Here is a 22,084-nt window from a genome sequence, read left to right as displayed (position 1 = left end):
AGGGGTGTCCGCCTCTTTCTCTTACCTCCTCCCCCGACAGGGAACAGGGGCCCGGCCGGGCTGCGTTGGGAGCCTGGCAGTGTCTCCAGGAAAAAGAAACTTCTTGGCTCATACTGACATACGCTCTCCGCAGTCGGGACGCTTCCCTCTTACCGGGCTTTCCTCTGCCTCACGGTGGCCCCAGTTCCTCGTTCCTCGACTGTCCTTTCCTCCCGGGCCTACGGCACAGCCCAGGGGTCTCCCTGCAAGGGGAACGGACATTTCCTTTACTGGATGGTGACTGTGGACTTTTTTCTGTAATTTTGGGAGTGGGTGAAGGTTATGTTGCGACATACCAAAAAGCAGTTGTTTTACCGCCTTTAGCAGTTGGGGCTCATCCCATCCCCCCATTTGTAGATATAAGTGGGGTTAGTTTAGGGCGAGTCACTTCCTGATCAGGATGGCCTCTTAACTTCCCTTTTGCTCCTCCTTCCTCAGGAAGTGATTTTGCTGTCACGACTCCTCGACAGAGAGAGGTCCCAAATGTCCACCTCACTACACATCCACTACTTTTTTCTCACATACTGTCGCCTGACTGATTCGCTGTAATCTGTGAGCCTCAGGGCCTTTGCTTCGGAATTTGAACACCAGCCTTTCCCTATAGACACATCCTTTTAACGATAATTTTTTGAAAATTTTGTTTCTTGTTAACAAATCTAGAATAGCTGATGGATTTCTGTTAACACGTAATAAACCTCCTGTTAACACATTCAAGTCTGGACAAAGCATCCTGCCTTCTTTGATGCTCCGCTGTGGAGTCTTTGATTAGTTGAATTTGTCAGTGTGCAATTTGTATACTTATTTCTTGAAAATTGTCTTAAATACAAGAGCACATTCTAAGTTAGGTGGACTAACTTTTCTTCTGACAGTTGCACAGTTTCATAACCGTTTGTCAGGCTTTTCAGTAAGTACATGATTTTAGGGCACATAGAACTTAGAGTGGATTTCACAAGACAACTTATTGCACAAGAATTATGACATTTGTCTCCCACTGTGGCTGTTAGAAAATGTGCCCCCTTGAGTACTCTGTAAATCTACCTGGGTCTTTTTTAATAAGAAATTGGAATGGGGAGGGTACTGTTAAGATCCATAAGACCTCTGTACAGAATAACTTGATGTAGCTACATATAGCATGCCATTTTGAAATGCTTGACAAGCCATCGAACAACAGCAGCATTAGATTTTCTCTTATTTGGAAACTGATCTTCATAAATGTTTAAGATTTAGGAGAAAAACAAAGACATTTATATATGAGCTTATGCTGGAAATTAATCTATAATAAATTGTTCTAAAGGAAATAGTTAACGATTCAAATAAAAGTAAGCAAAAATGCTGTTAGAATAAAATTTCACAGTTTTTTTTTGTTTTTGTTTTGTTTGACACAAAGTGTTGCTCTGTCGCCCAGGTTGGAGTGCAGTAGCACAATCTTGGCTTGCTGCAACATCCGCCTCCCAGGTTCAAGCGATTCTCCTGCCTCAGCCTCCCGAGGAGCTGGAATTACAGGCTTGTGCCACCATGCCCATTTAATTTTTGTATTTCTTGTAGAGACTGGGTTTTGTCTTGTTGCCCAGGCTGGTCTCCAGCTCTTCAGCTCAAGCGATCCATCTGCCTCACCCACCTAAAGTGCTGGGATTGCAGGCTTAAGCCACCGCACCCAGCCAAAATTTCACAAATAATTTGAATAATAAACTTTTCAGTTTATTGTGCCTACGTGGTACACATTGACCAGTGTTGTTGAATTTTTGTCTTTGATACCAGGTTAGAATGCCTTTAATTAAACTTGGGAAAATATATTTTTTAAAGTGCCAATTAAGATGCCTTTAGATACTGACAGTGTTTTAATTAATAACATTAATAGTTTTGGGTTGTTTTTGTTTTGAGACAGAGTCTCATACTGTCACCCGGGCTGGAGTGCAGTGGTGTGGTCTCAGCTCCTTGCTACCTCTGCCTCCTGGGTTCAAACGATTCTCCTGTCGCAGTCTCCAGAGTAGCCGGGATTACAGGTGCCTGCCACCATGTCCAGCTAATTTTTGTATTTTTAGTAGAGACGGGATTTCACTGTGTTGGCCAGGCTGATCTCAAACTCCTGCCCTCATGATCCTCCCGCCTCAGCCTCCCAAAGTGCTGGGATTACAGACGTGAGCTACGGTGCAGGTCCAGTCTTGGTTTGATAATAGCAGGTCTGTGACCAGTTTCCTCTTCTAGCATACTCCTTTTGTTGCCAAATATATGTCAATATGGCATTTTATCTTTATTACATTTTTTAAAGGCAGTAAACTTTTAGAAAATTTCGTGATAAGGAATGAACTCTAATTTCCATATAAATATTTTTGTAAAATCATCCATTCTCATAACTAACTGCTGAAGTTTTTTTTTTAAATCACTTTATAAAGAGGAAGTTGGGTTTTGTTACCTGAAATGGTCATGATGAGCTGTCTAAATAAAGCAGGAAGTTGAACGTGTAATAACTTTTAGAAATAAACGTTTTAGTTCTATGTTTGAGTTCACAGTTTCTGAAAGTGAACTTGAGCTTTTTAGTTACATGCTTAACAAGACCAAGATACCATAATTAGGAAGCCTGAAATATGAGAGGAACTCCTTCTTTGGGTTCTTTTCATTGTCTTTCATTGTCTGTTTCCTTTATTTCATGATTCAACATTTGGAAAACAAAAGCAAAGAGAATTTTAGGGCTGTAAAAAGTGTGATTGGCATATTTTTTCCCTTCAGCCTAACTAGTATAATATTTGTGTGCAATTTCAAAAATACGGTAATTGAGAAGTTAGGCTTTCAGTTTAGACAATGCTCTCAATAATAAGACAAAGTTTTCAGTATTAAGAAAAACTGTATGCTTTCAATTTAGACAGTGGTAGCAGTTTTAAGGCATTTTTGAGAAACAGGTTTATCAAAATTATTTAGCAGAGCTGTAGAAAATGTTGTGAATAGATGAAATGTGAGGGCTCTGTTAGAGCACATGAAAAATATTTATACTTTAAAACTGGATTTCCTTGATTTTGTATTACCTCCTTAATTTACTAGTTACATTTGTAGGATAAAGTAAGACCTAAAGGTTGTTTGGTATGGCTGTTTTCTAACAAGACATCAATTAGTATTACTACTGTCATTCTTCCGTCTTCACTTTTCAGTTAGCTTTGCTGAGAGATTCTGATATAATCTGTTAACAAATCCTGGGACAGGGATAAAGCCTAATAAGCAGGTGCAAACTCACATGTCCAGTCTTTTGTTAGTAGCATTGATTTATCATAATTTCTTCCAGAACACTTAGCTGTTTTATTACAACCAGGCTTAATGCTAAACAAAGTAGTGTAAATTTGTCAGAAAGATACCAGGTTGCTCTGATTATGTAGCCATGCTTTTTTCACTGCACTGTTCTTTTCCATACAGCTATGCATGAAAAACCAGAGTAGAGGCATTCATTTAGTGGCTTATAAATGAGCTATTATGATGTAATGACAAAGAGTAATTTTGAGTGTTAGATTTGGCCTTTTCCTTTCATGCTTCTAGTCACCTGTGACTGATTTTGGAAATATTACTTAACCTCTATGGGTGAGCCTCAATTTCCATCTAAAATAGGGAGGTAGCTGGGTAATCAGATCAAACCAGCCGAAGAAAACTTCTTAATTAACTTTTTCAAACTCTAATGAAAAAATCTGTTTTTTTTTTTTTTGTTTTTTTTTTTTTTGAGACGGAGTTTCGCTCTTGTTACCCAGGCTGGAGCACAATGGCGCGATCTCGCCTCACCGCAACCTCTGCCCACTGGGTTCAGGCAATTCTCCTGCCTCAGCCTCCTGAGTAGCTGGGATTACAGGCACACACCACCATGCCCAGCTACTTTTTTGTATTTTTAGTAGAGATGGGGTTTCACCATGTTGACCAGGATGGTCTCGATCTCTTGACCTCGTGATCCAGCCGCCTCGGCCTCCCAAAGTGCTGGGATTACAGGCGTGAACCACCGCGCCCGGCGAAAAATCTCTATTTTAAAAATTGAAACACTAAAATGTTCCAGGAGGTTCTAGTTATTGTCTGCTTTCCTATATTTGTCGTGATAACAAGACTGTGAGTTCCTTGGTAACTGAAACATGTTTTTTAAATCTAATGCCTGGCATAGTGCCAAGCACACAGTGTAGGCACAGCCTAATGGTATGAAAGAAAACACAACTTCATTAATTCTCATATCGCCCCAGTTCACACTCCATCTCCTATAAAACACCCCGTCCCTCACAATTATTTCTGTTAGTCTTTGGGTTCTTGTGTTCCAAGAGTATGTCCACAGTTTGGGTGTCTCTGTGCATTCCTTCTATCTAAGCATCTGCTACCGTCATTGGTGCTCTGCCATGCCACTGTTGAGAATATTTGACCCCACTGGGAGCATCTTCCTAATAGTTGTCATAAACTGCAAAGCCTTATGCTTACCAAAATGATGATGTATATATACTTGGAACCTTGCAAAGCCCGTAATGAAAGTATTTCCTTCACCTGCTGGAAGTACTCTCCTTTAAGTGATCAGATTAAAATAAGTGTGTGTGTTTTTGTTTTTGTTTTGTTTTTTTTTTTTGAGACGGAGTTTTGCTCTTGTTACCCAGGCTAGAGTGCAATGGCACGATCTCGGCTCACCGCACCCTCCTCCTGGGTTCAGGCAATTCTCCTGCCTCAGTCTCCTGAGTAGCTGGGATTACAGGCGTGCGCCACCATGCCCAGCTAATGTTTTGTATTTTAGTAGAGACGGGGTTTCACCATGTGGACCAGGATGGTCTCGATCTCTTGACCTCGTGATCCACCCGCCTCAGCCTCCCAAAGTGCTAGGATTACAGGCTTGAGCCACCGCGCCCAGCCATAAGTGTGTGTTTTAAAGGAAAGGGACCCAAGAGGGAAAAAGTTTCCTAGGCATGAATTAAAAGAGTACCAGATGCTACTGAGATAGAAAGATGAGGATGGAGAAAACAGCACTCACTGACAGTATTCTTTCCAACTGGATTTGGTAAATAAGGGTAAGAGGTACCTCGAGTGAGCAGTGGGAGACGACATATTGAAAGGGGTAAGCAGTGATTGACATAAGAAAGTGAAATAGGCTGGGTGCGGTGGCTCAAGCCTGTAATCCCAGCACTTTGGGAGGCCGAGGCGGGTGGATCACGAGGTCAAGAGATCGAGACCATCCCGGTCAACATAGTGAAACCCCGTCTCTACTAAAAATACAAAAAATTAGCTGGGCATGGTGGCACGTGCCTGTAATCCCACCTACTCAGGAGGCTGAGGCAGGAGAATTGCCTGAACCCAGGAGGCGGAGGTTGCGGTGAGCCGAGATGGCGCCATTGCACTCCAGCCTGGGTAACAAGAGCGAAACTCCATCTCGAAAAAAAAAAAAGAAAAAAAAAAGAAAGTGAAATAAATTCAGTTTCACCCAGACACCTCCCCAATCTTGCCTTGACCCAGAAACATTGTGGTCACAGGGCTTTCAGCCTCCCACTCCCATAAGTTAGCTTCCTAATTATGATATCTTGGTCTTGCTAAGCATTTGGAAGGCCATACACTGTGGCCCTCCATATAGTGATTTGAATAATTAAATCAAGCTCTTTTTAGATAAGTGTTCTGGTCCAGGCTACAATCAGCTTGTTGGTCTTTTTGGCACTGTCATTGCTCAGTACTAGCACACTCTTGCTCCTTGCCCCATCTCTGGCCTCAATGTGGGAGGCAAAGGCAGTGAGCAATTCCAGAGTGGTAAGATGGGTGCAGCACTTAATGAGGTGATATCCGCACAGTATCACTGAACAGCATTTCCACACAGGGCTCCGAGTCATTGTGCTGCATGTGCACCTCATGTCCACAATAGCTGAGCAGTTGAGATTGGTGGAGTGGACCTTCTCATTATACCTAGAGGAAGGTCCTTATCAACTCCACTTCTCAAAGGGGTAGAATTGAACCTGAACCTTCTTGACAGATGAGAGCCCAACCCTAGCCAAGGTGGCTGCCAGCCTGTAATCCGGTATTTTGGGAGACTGAGGCGGGACAATCACTTGTGCCCAGAAGTTTGAGACTAGCCTGGGCAACACAGCAAGATCCCAGTCTCTACCCGTCTCCCCCCAAAAATTAAGTTAAAATGGTTGAAAAGGCCTCCTGCCCGTTTTCTATCCACCCAGTTTCCCTGACAAGCAGCTAATATTACCAATTCCTTTCTGATTGCCAGTATCTTTTCTAATTCTATGCATATACAAACAAATACACTTTTCACTTAATAATACCTCTAACCTGTCCACATTCCTTCTACCATTATTTTCATTCATGACCTTTTTTTAATGTTTGAATTCTTGTTTTTTGTTTTTGTTTTTTTGAGACGGAATTTCATTCTGTCACCCAGGCTGGAGTGCAGTGGTACCATCTTGACTCATTGCAATCTCCAACTCCTGGGTTCAAGCTGGGATTATAGGCAACCACCACAAGGCCCTGCTAATTTTTTTGAATTTTTAGTAGAGACAGGGTTTCTCCATGTTCACCAGTCTGGTCTTGAACTTCTGACCTCAAGTGATCCACCTGCCTCTGCCTCCCAAAGTGCTGGGATTACAGGCATGAGCCACTGCACCCTGCCTTGCTTCAATTATTTTTAACAGCATTTTTAATTATCTCTGCCTCAAGCCTCTTCTTTTTCTCTGCATCCTTCCTGGTTTATTATAAATTCTTCACAGTTACAATGTATTATGAAATTTTGAGCAGTGTGTAAAATTTATCTTTGCTACAACTGCACATACAGATTTTTAAGGCAGTGTTGGTGAAATGGAACACTGATGGAATGTTCTGTTGAGTATAGGTCATGGTATAACATACCGTATAAACAAGAAAACAGCGTAATGCCAGACTGCACCAAAGGAAGATGGTGAGAGAACTTTGCCTTGTGGATTCTTTGTTTTATATTTGGATGACATTTAAGTGCTTATTTTGTGCTAGCTACTTTATTTATTAACCATGCATTTATCTCACAACATCCTTAATAGGACAGATACTTATACCCATTTTACAGTAGAGTTAACTAAGGCACAGGCACATTTCAGGTTAAAATATATGACCAAGTGTCCAGAACTAGTAAATGGCAGAGTGGATACAATGCTGTTGTCTGCTGTCAGAGCCTATGCTCCTATCCATTTTGATTCCTTTGAGTATACAGTAAGATAGTAAGCAGTGTTGATGAAATAATGACGTAGTCCTAAACAGCAACCTAGTTAATGATGTAGTAACCTGGATGCTTTTATAGACACTGAAACATTGGTGTTCTTTGGTCCTGACTGCATTATAATTGTTGCTGAATGGCCCAGTGCCGTGGTTCATGGCTGTAATCCCAGCACTTTGGGAAGCCAAGGCAGGCAGATTGCTTGAGCCTGGGAGTTCAAGACAGCCTGAACAACGTAGTGAAACCCCACTTCTGCAAAAAATACAAAAATTAGCCAGGCATAGTGGCACACACCTGTAGTCCCAGCTACTTGGGTGTATCACTTGAATCTGATAGTAGGAAGTTGCAGTGAGCCGAGATCACCCCATTGAACTCCAGCCTGGCCTGGGTGACAATGTTAGACTCTGTCTCAAAAACAAAAGGAAGTTGCTTAGTGCCCTTTTGAGCTTAAGTATGCCATGCAGAATTCTAGTATTTATGCTGTGTTATTAAACACACGTTGAAAAACATGGCTCTAGAAATTTAAAGATCATTAAAGTCCCCGTGAAAAGGTCAGGGAGAAACTTTACAGTATGACAGTATCTTAGAACATCCTTGCCTACAGTAGAATCTTTTTCAAAAGCAGATTTCTGAGTTCTATCCTATGTGTACTGAATCAGAATTTTTTGGAACCAGTGATCAGAAGATAATTATAATAAGCCTCTCAATAATTATTGGGATACTTGTGAACCATTATCTTAGTGAACTTGCTGTGGTTCAAATCTTAGTCCTTTGCTTTAGCTCAGAAGCCTGATTGATCAGGATACTAAAGACAGGTCTCTTGGGGATAAACTCATTTTAGCTAGGCTTATGAAACTAATGTATAAAAGTGGAATAACAATACATATAGAAGGAATAGATTCTTTTTTTCAGATAGGTCAGGAACATGGGAAATCAAGTTAGAATGTTTTAATAGAGCATGGAATGAGAAGAAAGGAAGTTAACTAGATAGTCTAAAATATTGATGGCATTTTCTTTCATAATAGGCATATATACCCAACACCAAAACCAAGTCAGGTCTTTGTATAACAGCAGTGGACATTTTTTTCTCTAGATAAATAGGTTCATTTGTTGTCACGTTACTAGCAGGAGAGCTTTGGAGGGCTGGTTATGTGTCAAAAATTGGCATGCTACAGCTTCTTCAGTCTGTCCTCCTTAGTTAATGACACTTCCGTTCTTTAGTTGCTCAGGTCAAAAACATTAGCATTATCTTTGACTCCTATTTCTCTCACTATTTCTCTCACAATCCACATATAGTCCACTGGCAAATCCTGTAGGATTTGTCTTTAAACCCAGAATTTGACTATTTCTTACCACACCCTTATTCCAACCACTCTGGAAGAAACCACTATGACCTCTAGATTATTACCATACTATTTTTTCTGATTTCCCTGCTTCTGCTGTTGCTTCTTCCCAACAGTCTATCCTCAGTGAAGCATCCAGAGTGATCTGGTTAAAATGTAGGTCAGAACATGTGACTTTTCTGCTCAAAGCCCTCTCATGGCTTCTCATCTTCTTCTGACAAGTCCCTATGTTCTGGGATGTTACCTCTTTGCCACTTATCTCTTACTTTTTTTTTTTCCCTCCCACTCAAAAGCTGCAAGGAGAAGATCTCTTACTTTATCTCCTACTTGTTCTTCTCCTAGTCTTCTCTGTTCCAATCACATATTCTCACTGAAGAATCTTTGCATTTGTTCTTTTTCTGGAGTTCTCTTCCTTCTGTATTCCTCAATTCAGATACTTAACCAGAAGTCACCTCCTTAATGAAGCCTTCTCTGGTTATTCTGTCCAATTGCAAATTCGAACGTTTCATGTCCCTTTCTTTGCCTTTTTTCTACTTAGCATTTATCACTTGCTAGCTAGTATTTTACTGACTTAATCTTCTCTGTTTTCTTTACCTACTGCAATGTAAACTCCATGAAGACAGTATGCTAGTGAGTCACCATTGCCTAAAACGTAGTGGGTCTTCTGATATTTGTTGAGTGAATGAATCTTGCTTTGATAGCATCTTTCTTGATTTCGTTGTCAACTCTCATAGGACAGTCTGATTTCCAAATTTTGTGAGGCCGTATTGAAGACTCCAGTACTTCTGTATTACTGATAGATTTTATTTATTTATTCATTCATTCATTTTGACAAAGTCTCTGTTGCCCAAGCTAGAGTTCAATGATGCAGTCTTGGCTCACTGCAACCTCCGCCTCCTGGGTTCAAGCGATTCTCTTGCCTCAGCCTCTTGAGTAGCTGGGACTACAGGCATGTGCCACCATGCCCGGCTAATTTTTGTATTTTTAGTAGAGATGGGGTTTCACTATGTTGGCCAGGCTGGTCTTGAACTCCTGACCTTCTAATTCGCCTGCCTCCATCTCCCAAAGTGCTGGGATTACAGGCTTGAGCCACCTCGCCCGGCCTAGATTTGTATTAATGGAGCTTTGTCCTCAGAAGGCTTCAGCAAGTGACCATTGCCTATGATGTACAGAATAAAACCAGATTTGATATTAGCATCATTACTGCTATCTGACTTACTTCATCCTTCTCTTTTATTATTTCCTCTGTTTTACCAAACGAAAGGGTGTTTTCCCACTACCTTTTTTGTTCTTATTCCCTCACTCATTGTGCCCTCCCTTCCACCCCATCTAAAGCACTTGGCAGAGCCCAGCTTCTCCTTTTCTTTGTAGTTGTCTTTCACCAACCCAGCTCAATATCCATCTCCTTGCTCTTAAGTTCTGAGCCTTGTGTAATCTGTACTTCTACTTTGGCAATTTTGCTGATTTGAATTATAGTAGTTTTTAATTTTATTTTTGAGACAAGATCTCACTCTGACACCCACGCTGGAGTTCAGTGGTGGGATCTTGGCTCACTGCAACCTCTGTCTCCTGGGCTTAAGCCATCCTCCCACCTCAGCCTACCTACTGAGCAGCTGGGACTAAAGGCATGCAGCTAATTAAAACAATTTTTTTTTGGCCAGGTGTGGTGGCTCACGCCTATAATCCCAGCACTTTGGGATGCCAAGGTGGGTGGATCACTAGAGGTCAGGAGTTCGAGACCAGCCTGGCCAACATGGTGAAACTCTATCTTAAAAAAAAAAAAAAAAATTTTTTTATAGAGGCAGTGTCACTATATTGCCCAGACTGGTCTCAAACTCCTGGGATTACAGGCATGAGCCACTACACCCAGCCCCGGCTGATTATTTTATTTTTTATATTTTGAGATGAGGTATCACTGTATGCCCAGGCTGGGCTCAAGCAATCTGCCTGCCTTGGCCTCCCAAAGTGCTGGGATTATAAGCATGAGCCTACCATGTCCAACCTGAATTATAGTTAGTTTTAAATGTTGGCACATCTTTACTGAGGGCTATTATTTGTACAAATTGTTTTGTTAACAGTGGTAAAGTATACAAAGATTGGAAAGCTAAGGTTCTTACTATATGTTATATTCCTCTATGTTGTTTGTATCCACCAGCATGATTTGCACTTTATATTAGCTGAAGATAGTGACTCTCAACTTTGGCAGCCAGGCTGGAGTGCAGTGGCGCGATCTCGGCTCACCGCAACCTCGGCTCACCGCAACCTCCGCCTCCTGGGTTCAGGCAATTCTCCTGCTTCAGCCTCCTGAGTAGCTGGGATTACAGGCACGCGCCACCATGCCCAGTTAATTTTTTGTATTTTTAGTAGAGATGGGATTTCACCATGTTGACCAGGATGGTTTCGATATCTTGACCTTGTGATCCACCTGCCTCGGCCTCCCAAAGTGGTGGGATTACAGGCGTGAGCCACCGCGCCCGGCTCAGGAAGCTTTTAAACTGATGCCCAAGCCCTGCCCCAGATCTATTACATCAGAATTTCTGCAGGTGGAACCCATATATTAGTATATTTAAATCTTCCCAGACTATTCTAATGTGTAGACAAGGTCCAGAACCACTGATTTAAGGCAAAAGATAATCTGTTGGCTTACTTTTTTGACAATTCTACTCTTTGTCTTTATCTTTAGTATTCACCTCAATGCCTGAGACTAAATGAATTGTTTTGTGGTTTAAATGAACAAATTGTTAAACACAAAGAGCTGAACTTTTTCCTATCTTTTTTTTTTTTTTTTTTTTTGAGTTGGAGTTTTTGCTCTCGTTACCCAGGCTGGAGTGCAATGGTGCGATCTCGGCTCACCGCAACCTCCGCCTCCTGGGTTCAGGCCATTCTCCTGCCTCAGCCTCCTGAGTAACTGGGATTACAGGCACGCGCCACCATGCCCAGCTAATTTTTTGTATTTTTAGTAGAGACGGGGTTTCACCATGTTGACCAGGATGGTCTCGATCTCTCGACCTCGTGATCCACCCGCCTCGGCCTCCCAAAGTGCTGGGATTACAGGCTTGAGCCACCGCGCCCGGCCTAAGAGCTGAACTTTTTTAAAAGATAACATAACTCAGAATCTAGTGACATTTAGGCATTTGCTTAGGGAAAAAAAATTAAGTATCTGGTATATGGGAGTCCGTCTCATGGTACCTCATTGGGTTCTTAAAGCACTCTTAGATATGAGTAGATTTTATAATCACAAATGGAGAAACTAATACCCAAGCAATTGAGCGGTAAAGCTGGCATGTGAAACCATATCTGACTCTCAGTGATTTTGAGGAAAAAAAATTGGTAAAAAGATACTCTAAGTTAGAACGTCGTAACATGCCAGATACCTACCAGATCTTAAAGACGGAATCGTTCTTGTTTCCCACTCCTGCTTTTGCCATCTATCATCTGTTCTCACTGAGGAATTTTACCGTTTCAAACTTGACATCTGCATCATTGCTGGCTAATATGTGAATCTCAAAGTTCTTGGTCATTTTTCCCTAATTTATTTTATTTTCAGGCAACTCTCAGACCAGAATAGATTCAAAGAGGCTTTTCCCTAATTTTTTTAACCTTGTGGGCATTTTTTTAAGCACGTCGAAGCTCCTAAACAAGTTGCTAATGGGATATTTTCATGCATTTTAATCTTCTTTTCCTAGTCTGGGCGTTTTACCTCAGATTTTTATATTTCTGTAGTTCTTGATCTAGACATGTAGGCAGATCTGCAAATTAAACTAAATAGGGTCCTTTCCTTCATATGTATGTATATCAGTGCTATTTTGCATTTAGGATAAGACTTAACTTTTTAATCTTCGCTGAGATTGAGCCAATACTTTTAAAATTTTTAGTTTGTTTAATAGTTGATGACTGTGGCTTATCACTTTGAACTTCTAAATAAACACAGAAGATGAATGCTTGTCTATCTTTTACCAACATTCTGGATACCTTATATTAGGAGAGACCAGAATGAGAACTTAAGGAATGATTTCTAACATGAGATATAGAGAAGTTGTAAATTAAAAGGGAGTGGTTGAAAGGGATAACTAGAAAATAGGAGCTGCTATCTGACATTCTTGTATGTTGTAAGTTTTCTGCTTAAGTATGTCATTTTTTTTCTTTTTTTTAACCCCCGCCCCCCACCAAGTATGTCATTTTTAAACATTTTAAACGCCAAGTATGTCATTTAAAAAATTTTTAAACTACCATACTAAGTGGTATGAAATACAATGACTCCTAGTTCAAGTAAAAATAATTCTAATGCTTATTAAAACAGTAAAGAAGACTGTTACGGCTGGGTATGTTATGTCTGTAATCCCAGCACTTCGGAAAGCCAAGGCAGACGGATCACCTGGGGTCAGGAACTCAAGACCAGTCTGGCCAACATGGTGAAACCCCATCTCGACTAAAAAATACAAAAATGAGCAGGGCATGGTGGTGGATGCCTGTAATAATCCCAGCTACTTTGGACGCTGAGGCGGGAGAATTGCTTGGACCCAGGAGGTGCAGGTTGCAGTGAGCTGAGATCACACCACTGCACTCCATCCTGGGTGACAGAGCAAGACTTAATCTAAAAAAAAGAAAAACTATTACAATAAGGCAAAAAAAATCAGGCTCAACTCCTAATACAGTAAAAACAGCTGGCTATTTACATATAGCCAGTAAGCAGAGTGGGGGAGAAAATTATTAAGAAGAGACATGAGGGTAGGGGGATTCTTGCTGAAGGCAGGTCAAAGACTTACATGTCAAAGGTAGGGTTGAAGAACTTGATCAGATATCAAAGGTGGGCAGATTCTTGCTAAAGAATCTGGCTAGGCAGGCCAGATACACAGGGATGTGGGTAAGGGAGGTGGGGCGGGGTGTCAAATCCTAGTTCAAAAGAGGCCTTAGAGAGAAGCCTGAAGTATGCCACTCCATGTGTGTCTGTGATGTACATAATTGCTTTAGTAAATAGTCAAGTGTTTTAAGACATAACCAAAAAAGCAGTTATTCCCTTAAGTTTGTAGAATGTTTTAAAGTGAAATTGTTCTACTTAAAACTAACTTGCGGCCGGGCGCGGTGGCTCAAGCCTGTAATCCCAGCACTTTGGGAGGCCGAGGCGGGTGGATCACGAGGTCAAGAGATCGAGACCATCCTGGTCAACATGGTGAAACCTCGTCTCTGCTAAAAATACAAAAAAATTAGCTGGGCATGGTGGTGTGTGCCTGTAATCCCAGCTACTCAGGAGGCTGAGGCAGGAGAATTGCCTGAACCCAGGAGGCGGAGGTTGCGGTGAGCCGAGATCGCGCCATTGCACTCCAGCCTGGGCAACAAGAGCGAAACTCCGTCTCAAAAAAAAAAAAACAACTAACTTGCCTGGCTTCCCTACCTACTTGTGTCTAATAAAACTCATAATTGGCTACTAATAGAGAAAACAATTTCTAAAGACTATTAAAATGGCTTTTGAAAGAGTGAATGTAAAGCAAATTATTTGGAAGTACCACCATCTATTTTTTTATAACGTTGATCCTTTTAAGACATATCTTTATGCTTTTCAAGTCTTACTCTTGCTGTTGATAAATCAAAATAAACCATTACATCTACAATTTTATTTCTAAGTGCATATTTTATTTCTAAGACACATAGGTGTCTCCAGTTCTAAACTGGGAAAATAATATTTAGCTTATTTGGAATTTTTAAAAACATAGAGAACAGTAACTTTTATTTAGTGAAACCAGTACTGTATACAATACATTATTAACTGTGATCACCACACAGTGCTGTAGAGCACTAGAACTTATTCTTCCAATCTAACTGTAACTTTGTACCTTCCGATTGCTCTCTTTGATGTTTTTCCTTTCCCCATCCCTTCCCTGAACCCCCAGCCTCTGATAACCACCATTCTATTCTGTTTCTCTGAGATTGGTTTTAGATTTCACGTATCTTAAGTGAGGTGATACAGTATTCATCTTTCTGTGTCAGGCTTATTTCACTTAGCATAATATCTTTCAGGTCCAACCTTGCTGTTGCAAAAGACAGAATTTCCTTCTTTTTAATGAGTATTCCATTGTTTGTATATTAACACATTTTCTTTATCCATTCATCTGTTGAATTGGTTGATACTTTCATATCTAGGTTATTGTGAATACTGCTGAAATGAACATGGGAATGCAGATATCTCTCTGACGTACCAATTTCAGTTCCTTTGGCTATCTATCCAGAAGTAAATTTCTGAGTCATATGGTAATTTTAGTATTTTGTGGAACTTCCATGCTATTAATATTTTCCAAAATGGCTGTACTAATTTACATTCCCACCAACAAAATAAAAGTGTTCCTTTTTCTCCTCATCCTGGCCCAAGACTTGTTTATCATTTGTCTTTTTGGTAACAGCCCTTCTAACAGGCATGAGTTGATATCTCACTGTGGTTTTAATTTGCATTTCCCTGATTAGAGATGTTGAGGATTTTTTCATATATCTGTTGCCCATTTGTATCTCTTTTGATAAATGTGTTCAGACCTTTTGCCCATTTTAAAATTGGGTTATTTGTTTTTTTGCTATTGAGTTGGTTTGAGTTCCTTATATATTTTCGGTATTAGCCCTTTATCAGATGTATGGTTTGCAAATATTTCCTCCCAGTCAGTGGGTTGTCTTCTCATTCTGTTAATTTTCTCCTTGCCATACAGAAGTATTTTAGTTTGATGCAACAGCCAAAATATCTTCAAATGGGAAAAATTCCCTTAGAAAATAGCATTGAATTTTATGCGAAGAGAACTTACTTTCTTACCAGGATAAGAACAACGTCCTGTGTATATATAACATCTTTTAGGAAAATAAATGCAACTATTTATTCTTGAATACTTTTGAAATGGTTTAGAGTAAAAATAAGTAAATATTTACAGAGGCACAGTTTACTACTATTGTGCTTTCTTAAAGCATACCCTGTTTAGGAAACTTGAAAAAACTTTGAAATATGTGTTACTACTTTAAGGAGAAATTGGAACAGACATTTCATAAAGCTTTTTTGGTCAGTAAGAAGTTGCTGCCCTTTGTAGTTATTGATGGGGGTTATTATGATGATAAGGATAGAGAATATAAAGTGGCTAGGACCCAAAGGATTTCTAGAAAAAGAGAATTATTTTTTCTGAAGTAGTAATTTGATAGTAATTTGAAGGGTTTGCTCAGTTTATAATTTAAAGTAGCAGTTATCTTGCTGTGACCAGTTAATAGTAGCTGACATTTATTGAGCCTCTCCTATTATAAGTGTTCTGCCAAAGACTTGACTGTATATTATTATTTAATTTTCACAACAATTTTTAAAAATTTAAAAGGTTTCTGCTGAAAACCAGAAAACCTGCTACACAAATTCTAAAAGAGCTTTAACACTTCACAACAATTTTTAGGGAGTACATACTGTCCCACTTCAGGGAGAGGACATCGTTCAAAGAGATTTTTAAGTGTCTGAAATTCAAAACCGGGTTTGTCCAATCCAGAGCCTGTATCTTTCCATTTTGCCATAGTACCTCATAATCCTTAAAGCTGAGAACATTTCCTTTGCATCATTTCATTCAAAAGGGATTTTGTAAACATTTACACATTGCCTCCTATGTGTAGTCTAATTTGCTAGACCCTGTAATGTATAGAAAAGGAAAGCAAGGCAGTTTCCCTCCCAAAAAAAACTTGAGTCTTTGGAGGCAGACTAGTATCTATAGAACTAATTATCAATAGCATTTATATTTTAGATGATATGATAAGTGTTCAGCTACACTTTGAACACTTTTTAAGGTTGGGTTGGGTTGGAAGAACCCAACCTTTAAAAGATGGGAAGGATTTAGACAGGCAAAGATGGGGAGAAAGGCACAATTTTCACCAGGGAGACATGCTGGCAGAGATTTGGCTCCTAAAGTATACACAATTGGGGTGGTATAAACTGACCAGGCCTTACTGTTAAGTGGAATGTGGATGTTATCTATCTAAAGAATTCTCCCTTTTCTGTCTAGAATTATTCACCAGTGTCACAAAGAGTTGCATTTGGTAAATATTTAACTTGAAGTTCTTTTGTATGCAATTGTCAAGGAAAAATGTTTTTTTTTCTTTTGAGATGGAGAGGCTGGGATTACCACAACCAGCTAATTTTTGCATTTTTAGGAGAGACAGGGTTTTGCCATGTTGGCCAGGCTGGTCTCAAACTCCTAACCCACCTTGGCCTCCCAAAGTGCTAGGATTACAGGCATGAGCCACTGTGCCTGGCCCAAGGAAATAATTTTAAAAACTAGTACCAATTTCAGTTAGTACTGAATGGCTGGGCCCATGTGGTGGCTCATGCCGGTAATCCCAACAGTTTAGAAGGCCAAGGCAGGCCAGGAGTTTGAGACCAGCCTGGCCAACATGGTGAAACCCCATCTCTTTTTTTTTTTTTTTTTTTTTGAGATGGAGTTTCGCTCTTGTTGCCCAGGCTGGAGTGCAATGACGCGATCTCGGCTCACCGCAACCTCCGCCTCCTGGGTTCAGGCAATTCTCCTTCCCCAGCCTCCTGAGTAGCTGGGATTACAGGCACACGCCACCATGCCCAGCTAATTTTTTGTATTTTTAGTAGAGACGGGGTTTCACCATGTTGACCAGGATGGTCTCGATCTCTTGACCTTGTGATCCACCCGCCTCGGCCTCCCATAGTGCTGGGATTACAGGCTTGAGCCACCGCGCCCGGCCCTTTTCTTTCTTTCTTTCTTTTTTTTTTTTTTTGCCCATCTCTACTAAAAATAAAAAAATTACCCAGGCACATGACAGACGCCTGTAATCCCAGCTACTCAGGAGGCTAGGCCAGGAGAATTTCTTGAACTCAGGAGGCAGAAGTTGCAGTGAGCCAAGATCATACTACCACACTTCAGCCTGGGTGACAGAGCAAGACTCGGTCTCAAAATAAAAAATAAAAGCTAGTTATGAATAGGTGCAGTGTTGATGAAATGTATGGGGTCTATTATTAAAAGATTATTTAATAAGCCACAGTTTTATAAATTCCTTAGTATATTTTCTTAAGATTCTTGCTAAAATATGGTATATGAAAATCTAAGAAAATTAAGCCATTTCTAGGGACAGTAAAACGACTTTTTTAAACTTTCAGTACAGATACTAGTAATGTGAAAGTGAAATTTTGAATCTTGCAAGGATTGGTTTATTATTATTCCCCTTTTTAGAGATAACAGGATAAGAAGAATGGGAAGAAACTGAAATTTAGGACATCTTTTTATTTATTTTATTTTATTTATTTATTTATTTATTGAGACGAAGTCTTGCTCTTGTTGCCCAGGCTGGAGTACAGTTGCGTGACTTCAGCTCACTGCAACTTTTGCCTCCTGGGTTCAAGCAATTCTTCCGCCTCAGCAACTCAAGTAGCTAGGATCACAGGCACGCACCACTACACCTGGCTAATTTTTGTGTTTTTAGTAGAAACAGGATTTCTCAATGTTAGGCAGGTCTCAAACTCCTGACCTCGGGTGATCTGCCCAACTCAGCCTCCCAAAGTGCTGGGATTACAGGCGTGAGCCACCATGCCTAACAGGAAATCTTACCTTTTGTTGATTATATTTATATATTTTAAATCCCCCCTTTTTAGAGTTAGAAACAAATTATAGTGAATTTTATACTAGTAACAGTATTGTAATATTTAAATATATGAAAGAGGGGATTGTGTATAAGCCTTGATATTCTCCCTTTAAAATATTCAAGGAGTTACACCCTTCAGTGTAGATACTATCTGATATGTACAGTGTATAGTGAAACTGTTACTTTATGAAATAGGGACAGTTTTTTTTTTTTTTTTTTTTTTTTTTTTTTTTTTGAGACGGAGTTTTTGCTCTTGTTACCCAGGCTGGAGTGCAATGGCGCGATCTCGGCTCACCGCAACCTCTGCCGCCTGGGTTCAGGCAATTCTCCTGCCTCAGCCTCCTGAGTAGCTGGGATTACAGGCATGCGCCACCATGCCCAGCTAATTTTTTGTATTTTTAGTAGAGACGGGGTTTCACCATGTTGACCAGGATGGTCTCGATCTTTTGACCTTGTGATCCACCCGCCTCGACCTCCCAAAGTGCTGGGATTACAGGCTTGAGCCACCGCGCCCGGCCATAGGGACAGTTTTTTAAAAGGCTTTTTTTTTTTTTTCAGCAGCAATTTAGTTTTTGTTCACCTAAAACCTTCATATTAGTGATTCTCAAGTTAGGGGAGCTGGCATACCTCCCCTTTATGGGAGATACCTGCCTTCTCCTTTCTTTCCCTGTCCCACCCTTGAGAATGATTAACTAAATCACTATTAATAAAAATGTCATCCCTCGTCTGTATTGTAGCAAAAATGTTTTTTCAATCACTAACTGCTTAGCCATTTCCGTCTCCCCTTTTGCTCTATTAATTTCATCCTAGCTTTGACTCAGTTTTGAAGTTGGATAAAATGTTGACTTTTAAACTTATTATTTATCGTTTTATCTATTGCTCCCAACTTCGTGACAACTACATCTTTCATAAGCATAGCTTTGACTCAATTCTTGGTTAAAATAGTCTAAAAGGACCAAGCCAAATTCACGTGACACACTAAAGGTTATCTTCTAGAATTTTACTTCCATTTAATACTACATGATATAGTTGAATGTCTAAGTTATAATTCCAGCTCCACCCACTTATTATAAGCATGTGATCTTAGGCAAGACATTTACACTCCCTGAACCTATTTTTTGATTTATAAATGGGATAGGCCGGGCGCGGTGGCTCAAGCCTGTAATCCCAGCACTTTGGGAGGCCGAGGCGGGTGGATCACGAGGTCGAGAGATCGAGACCATCCTGGTCAACATGGTGAAACCCCATCTCTACTAAAAATACAAAAAAGTAGCTGGGCATGGTGGCACATGCCTGTAATCCAAGCTACTCAGGAGGCTGAGGCAGGAGACTTGCCTGAACCCAGGAGGCAGAGGTTGCGGTGAGCCGAGATTGCGCCATTGCACTCCAGCCTGGGTAACGAGAGCGAAACTCTGTCTCAAAAAAAAAAAAAAAAAAAAAGAAGCTGAGGTGGGAGGATGACTTGGGGCCAAGATATCAAGACCAACCTGGATAACAAAGTGAGACCCTCTCTCTGCAGGAAATTAAAATTTTTTAAAAATTAGCCAGGCATGGTAAGGCACACCTATAGTTGAGAGCTTGGGGCAGGAGAATCACTTGAGCCCAGGAGTTTGAGATTATAATGAACTATGATCACACTGCTGCACTCTAGCCTGGAAGATGAAGTGAGATACTGTCGCTAAGAATAAACAACTAAAAAAATTAAGTAATAGAGATGATTACATTCACACTAAAAGAATGCTTTGCTGTACGTACTTGCCAATGCAAAAAAAAAAAAAAAAGGACAAAAGCAATTACCAAAAATATTGGAAATTAAATATCGAACAGTCAAAATAATTGTTACACTGGGCGTGGTGACAAGAACCTGAAGTCCAGCTACTCAGGAGGCTGAGGTGGGCAGATTCCTGAGGCGCTGGGAGTTGGAGGCTGCAGTGAGCTGTGATCACATCAGTGTACTCCAGCCTGGGCAACATATCGAGACCCTGTCTCTTAAAAAAAAATTGTGTGATCAGGAAAATGGGCACAGATGAAGAATACATTAGTGGATTGGAGTTGAGAATTTTCTCCAAGCAAAGCATAAAATGACAAAAAAGATAAAATATAGAGGAAACCAATGAGATAAGCAGATTAGAACCTAACATTTTATCATCCATTTATAATAGTATATCCAGAAAGGGAGAATGGCAACAGGGGGCAAAGGGCAGAGGTTAAGTTTAATAACCTCTAGAATAGGTTTTTCCATAGCATTCTTTACGACCTCTAATATGGTATTGAATAGCAGAGGCAATAGGAGTCATCTTAGCCTTGCTTTTAAAGTTGATGACTGGGACAGAACCGTGCCGCCGCCATCTCTAGATCTCCCGGGTCCCACCGCAGTCACCATGCCTCTGGGAAGCCGCAGCGCCGCCGCCCGGCCAGTCAGCCGCCCCGCCACGACCTCTGCCCACCCGCCCGCGCACTCATCGCCCTCGACAGTAGCCCCGGCTCCTGCCCCTTCGGGCCAGCCGGGCCTCATGGCTCAGATGGCATCTACAGCTGCAGGGGTAGCGGTGGAGTTGGAGTTGGCTGTGGGACATGTCATGGGCAGCGCCCTGACGGGAGCCTTCAGCGGGGGGGAGCTCAGAGCCGGCCCAGCCTGCCGCACAGCAGGCCCCCACCCATGCTGCCTCCCAGCCCCTGCAGATGGGGCCCTGGGCCTAGGAGATCAGGCAGTTCCTAGACTGTTCCACCACTCAGAGTGACCTGTCCCTGTGTGAGGGCTTCAGCGAGGTCCTGAAGCAGTGCAAGTGCAGCCATGAACTGAGCTCCCTGCCCTGAAGTTGTGCACTCAGGAGCCAGCTCTGCATCTACCTCTGCCCCTCTTCAACAGCGAGACCACAGCACTAGATTGTATGCAGATAGCTGGGATTGCAAGTGAGGAGGAGGTTTCTCACCCCACAGTTAACCCAAGGCACAAATGTGCAATTAAAAGAATTTATTTTAGACCAAAAAAAAAAAAAAAAAAGTTGATGAGTCAGGGCAGGAACAGCGGCTGACACCTATAATACCAACACTTTGAGAGGCCAAGGCCAGATCACTTGAACCTAGAGTTTCAGACCAGCTTGGGCATTGTGAGACCTGCTTCTACAAAAATAAAAATTACAGAATTAGGTGTGATGGCATGTGCGTGTGGCCCCAGCTACTCAGGAGTCTGAGGCAAGAAGATGCTTGAGCCCAGGAGGTTGAGGCTGCAGTAAGCCTTGATCATACCACTGCACTCCAGCCTAGACAACAGCTAAGACCTTATCTCAAAATAAATAAATTGATTAATATAGTTAGTGACATTGCTTGTGCTTCATTATTAAGGTTGCTATAGAATTTAGTAGATAACCCTTTTTTAAGTTAAAGATGTTTATTTTATATCTACCAAAAACTAAAAGTTTTTTTTTACGATACTGTAATAGGTGTTAAGTTTTATTTTTTTTCAGCATGAATTGAGATGATCACATGGTTTTGCTTTTTTAATTTGTAAGTTACATTAACTTATTATATTGAACCATCCTTGCATTGGGATGATTGGTACTGGTATACCCCGTAATTTGCTAATATTTTATTTAGTTTTGCTTAAACGTTCAGAATCAAGATCATAGCTTTCTCTTTTTTTGAATATAATATATTTGGTCAAAAACTGTTATCCTATTTTTGAAAGACAAATTCAGAATTATCAAAATACATATATTCCCAAATCAGAATGTACCTATACTGATAGTAACAGCTTTGGGGGTGCTTTATGAAAAGAAAATTGAAGGCTCCTAAACAGTAAAGGTTTAAACAGGACATTTTTTTCAAGGGATGTGATGAAAATTTTGTAATTTGTTAATTGTTTCTCCTTTTATATGTTACTCTTCGTAATTATCTTAATGTAAATTTTGTTTCTCTTTAG

The 22,084-nt window shown here is 40.7% G+C and overlaps 1 protein-coding gene, 1 non-coding gene and 1 pseudogene across 2 annotated transcripts in view; 2 read left to right on the top strand and 1 right to left on the bottom strand.

The window, feature by feature from the left end:
• CAPZA1 (capping actin protein of muscle Z-line subunit alpha 1) overlaps positions 1-22,084 on the top strand; it is a 48,402-nt gene that overhangs the window by 126 nt on the left and 26,192 nt on the right. The gene's annotated exons all lie outside the window — the stretch shown is intronic.
• LOC141580320 (uncharacterized) lies at positions 4-22,078 on the top strand (annotated as a pseudogene).
• Positions 15,887-15,947, bottom strand: LOC120360568 (U7 small nuclear RNA). Its single transcript, XR_005577032.1, has one exon. It is a non-coding gene; the product is annotated as a U7 small nuclear RNA (small nuclear RNA).

The sequence above is a fragment of the Saimiri boliviensis genome, chromosome 11, assembly GCF_048565385.1.
Source record: "Saimiri boliviensis isolate mSaiBol1 chromosome 11, mSaiBol1.pri, whole genome shotgun sequence".
Classification (NCBI taxonomy): Eukaryota; Metazoa; Chordata; class Mammalia; order Primates; family Cebidae; genus Saimiri; species Saimiri boliviensis.
The sequence above is the reverse complement of the archived record's forward strand: the minus strand, read 5'-3'. Positions and strand labels throughout refer to the sequence as shown.